Genomic DNA, 5,242 nt, shown 5'->3' on the forward strand with positions numbered 1-5,242 from the left:
TATATATATATATATATATATATATATATATATATATATATATATATTTGAAGAAAGATGAACTTAAAGAAAAAACACCTTAGAAAATGTACATATCATATAAACATAAGCAGTTACGGATACAATAATAATAGCTCACACTTCACCCTGAGAATATAATAAATACAAAGGTTTATTATTAAACGATTTATAAATAAATAAAAAAAAAATAAAAAATAAAAAAATGTTCAAAAAATCGCTATTACTTTCGACTACGGTTTGTCTATCCTAAAAGCAAAACATTTAAAAATGTTTAAGCAATTGAACATGGGAAGGAAAAACTCCTGTTACAATAAATGTATGCAATTTTTTTTGGACACAGAAAAAACACGAAAAGAAAATTTCCTTTCTGCGAACAAGCACGAGATAAACTCTAATAACAATTTTAAATCAATTGTTTCTCTATGTTTCGTTCATTTAATTATTAAGTGGTGCTGTCGATCAATTTGTCCACTACTGGCTGCTATATGCTTTTGCGATTTGCGCGTTTGAGTGGATCCCGTTATGATTTCTATGTCGCTGCAAAATATAAACCGAGGTTTTATAAATTTTCAATTAAAACGAGATCGAGAACCGTTAGGCCTAGCGATTCCAAAGCGAAGAGTAATTTAATTTCATGCTTTTTGCACACCTTGGCGCGCTATCGGGAACAAATATCCAATGCTGGACTGGCATAGAGCGGAATGTACGCGATTCTCTTGTATTCTTTAAAATGTCCGTATATTTATTGCAAAATTTGTCACTATGTCCCTAGACCATTGACTCATAGGCTCATCACGTTTTGATATAATTTTTTTTTGATGCATTTCACTTTGAATGATTGACGTTTTGGATGGCGCATAAGTATACTGCAGTCTGGTCAAACTTTGTTAACTTTTTTTTTTCATTGTTCTGTAACATTTTTTCCGAACACCTGTGACGTTAGTGATATGGGTGCTGCGGATGGAATTTTGATAGAAAAGCTTTCTTTCTGTTCACATTTGTATAAAGTGGATGCTTTTATTTGTATATATATTTACATATATACATATATATATATATATCATCATCATATATCGTACTATGAACATCTGACTTATACACAATATTTATTTATTAATACGATGTTGGGACGTAATTTACTTATAGAAGAATCGAAATTCTTCATGGAATAGATTCGTAGAGTGTTTGAAAAGTTTCCAAGAGAATTTTGTCCCGTTCTTGTACCAACGCATTCGATAATCGCTTCATTGATATTCGAGATCGATTGGAAATTTGCTTTGAACTCTCTGCTCTAAAACTCCCCATAAGGGTTCAACCAAGTTGAAGTCTGGCGTTTGTACTGGTGCGGGCAGATGTTTGATTATATTCTGATGCTTCTGATGCAACTAAGACTGAATTCATTTTACTGCATTTATGTGCGCGTTATTATCTTTGAATAAGTCGTAGCTTAGCGTTTACTTCCCTTATAATCGACTTCGCACTTAAAGTCCTTCTGTAAATGTTAACTTTATACAGCTCCCGCCATATTGTTTCTATCGAAAGAGTAATACTCAACTAAGTGTTAAGTCTTGTTGCGACTTTTGCCACCGTAGTTTCATGTCTGGCCAAAATCCTTTTCAATATTCTTCGATTTCAGTCAATTAACTTTCGATTTCGTCTACTGTCCCTTTTTACCGATAATGTTTGCTATGTTTTGCATCGTTGTAACTGTTTTTCACGCAGACGCCCCCGCCGATCGACCATCAAGAATTTTTTCTCTCCCGAAATCTGGGACCGTTTCATCGCTCGCTTGTTTTAACTGTCGTAGAACAAAGCGTATAATGCATTGAAATGTAATCTACAAAATTTGACAGATAAACGGTCTAATGCAAATGCGTCGGATTATTTACAAGAAAGAAGTGTTGCCAGCGTGGAACAAAATGTTCATATTAGTTTGTTCATTTCTTTTATATTATATTTGCCCTTGCATTTGTAAACGCTTCGAAATTTGCTGAGAGATTCACTAGCGTAAGACGACGAGACAATTTATGCTGCTTCTCCGTTTATATGCCGGTCGTCTTCGCTTTGAATACAGTCAGCAGCAAATATGAAAATCAAAAGGTGAAACGAAAACTGCATAGCCCTGAATCAAATTTGGAAGTAAGTAACTTACGGTACATAGCAGAGGGTAGTTTACAACTTCATATTTGATAATTGATATTTATCGGGATCAATTAGCACCTTGGTGTACAAATGGGCAGATAATTGGTTTACGAGTTATATCCAAACGATAATTTGTGTCTAGCCCCGCCCCACTCGTTGTCAATTGCTTTATAATATAAATACAAATAAAAGGTGTCTTTGACGTGCGATAGATTGTGAAGTTAAGCGAATAATGCATTCTTTGCTACAATATACTACTATTGTGTGAGATAATCGTACAAAAAATCGTAAGTGTTCGGTTCGGTTAATCTTGAAGAAACCAGCTAAATATAATACAATTGCCTGACAATAACTGTATCGTTGAGAGCCATCTACTTAAGGAAGGTTAGCGACAAAATGTGCTTTCAGTTATATACTTTCCCTAGTAAATCTATTTGATACGATTTGAAGAAATCTTCTCAAAGCCATCAAAAAGGAATGTATACAAGAACGTCTACCCCTTCTTAGGCGGGCCTACGGGCAAACGAAGAAAGAAGAGTTGAAGAATTTGACGTTTGATAATTTCTATTACTTGAAGGATTGGAAGACATGAACTTTTCCCGATCTCATTAGCTTTTACTAATAGCTTTGAAATGAGCCGACACTCAAATTGAATGCAACTCTTTCTCAATTGGACAGACGGAATGTACCAAAAATTCATCGACACCATTATTCGTAGGTTGAAGCTCTTAAGCCATAGATTATGCACTTTGTCAGAAATATATTCAAATAGGTGGGAAGACCAAAGACTTAAAAATTTAGATACATACTTAGTTTACGCGTCATTTATATTTATATTCAACTGCAACATGATTTGGCATCATTGTCGCATTGTAATTATAATAAGTAGAGCAACGTGTAATCAGTTTACATGACTTGGTTAAAAAATTAGTAGCAGAATTTCAAAAAATTCAATACGTTCAAGACATGAGTAACGGTTGAGAAATATTTTCGTCAAATTTCGTGTCGTATGTTCGTTCGATTCGGCTTTAGTTCGATTGTTGCTCTCAAATTTAATATTTATATCCGCGGCATAATGCATATATATATATATATATATATATAAGTCGTGCATTTTCAGCCTAAAAAGCGAGAAGTGATTGAGTGGTCGTTATTCATTTCATTATATTGCTTGGTAATATGCTCTACACGAGCCAACATACGGAGAATGGTTTCCATCGTTCTGTGGGCAAAAAATCTTCGAAAAAGGAAAGTAAGCGAAAGTTTTGATGAAGATTCACGTCGAACTCTTAAAAGCCTAGAAGTGACTTCAAATTACGTAATTAGGGACAAACAGTATCTTTTCAATTTTGTTTTCCAAAATTCGTAACTACGAAGACAGTCCTATCAGTAATATCAGGTATAGGACATGGCTCTCTGCGTAAGAAACTTTTTGTATAAATAGACGGACATTTGTGAATTCAAAGTTCATCTTCCTAATGTTCTATATTATCTAAAGTTTGGCAAATGATTTAGTTTACAGTTGTAAAAAAAAGCTCTCCATCTAACGCAATTAATTTTATGGCTCTCTTTGTGTATTGTACTGATTGGCCGCGTTCGGGACAGATTTGTGAATATACAATATATACGAATATACGAATATATTATACACAATTGAATATGTACTGACGAATATTTATTTCTTTTATTTATTGTTTACATAGTTTGTAAATGAATTTTGCAAATGGATTTAAAAGTTGCCGGATAACTTGGCTTATATGGTCGCCTGTATTAAAAACTCTACACTTGAGACTTGAACCCGCGACCATTGAGCTATTAGTCGCGATCCTTTTCTTTCGTTCGTTAAGTACAAACTATTTTTTTTTTTTTTTTTTTTTTTTTTTTTTTTTTTTTTTTTTTTTTTTGTAAAGCAAACCTTAATTTGGTTAACAAAGGAAACACAATCACATGTTAGACTTTCACTTATTCGTTTCTTCTTATTAAGGACGAGAAAAATGAATTCAAATATTTAACTAATATTTGCAACTTGTTGATGGTTTGATGCGATTCTCTCGAAATCCGAACGCCGTAGTAATTACGGGATAGATGCCTACATTTAACTCGTTCCCTCCTCATCTCAACTGCGACAAAAGTTATTCCTCATCTTCGCATGTATCCCGTAGATCTAAGCCATGTACTTTTACTATAAAACAAAGATTGTTTCCATAAAAAATTTTAGATATTGTAACGAGTAGCCTTCCAAAGAAAGCTAATCTGGTTAATAAAAAGTAAAAAAACAGGTTTGGGCAATGCATTCGAAATCACACCTTTGCTCTATATGTAACGGAACACCGCGTGTAAAGGAAACGGGATGCGTGGCGAAATACAGAATTTTAGAGAAAATTAAGTTTTTCGTACAAAATTTTTATTAAAACAAAATAATATTCGTACAGCAATGCATTTATCTACGACGTATATGATTTGGAACAGCGAAGAGAACGGCGATTATATAATGATTTAAAAATGTTTGCCTTAAATTTAAATAAAATGTTTGATTAAATTTTATTATACAAATAGAGTGAAAGCAAATGATTCTACAATTTAATATCAGATTTGAACTAACTTAAGCGGCAACATGACGAGTGTGGCAGGGTATACTTGTATGCATATGTTCGAATTCCTCCAAGTATCTAAAACAGCATATCGCACATCGATCGGATGTGTACACACAAACAAAAAAACGAAAACACACACACACACACACACACACACACACATATAATCCGAGTGGAGCCCATGTATTTGACATTAATAGCAGACACCATCAGATATATATATATATATATATATATATATGTATTAATACATGTTCGCATATACATACACAAGCAAACACATATTTTCAAACCAAGCATAAACGATATATGGGTACTAATACCACCATCATCGTCACCGTAACCAACACCATTGCCATCGCCACCTTCACTAACGGAAGGAATGAAAGCGGGCAAAAAAAAAAAAAAAAATAAAAAAAAAAAAAAAAAAAAAAAAACTAAAAAAAAAAAAAAAAAAAAAAAAAGAAAAACAGTAAAACACTTCA

This window comes from Glossina fuscipes, unplaced genomic scaffold, assembly GCF_014805625.2.
Source record: "Glossina fuscipes isolate IAEA_lab_2018 unplaced genomic scaffold, Yale_Gfus_2 43, whole genome shotgun sequence".
Taxonomy (NCBI): Eukaryota; Metazoa; Arthropoda; class Insecta; order Diptera; family Glossinidae; genus Glossina; species Glossina fuscipes.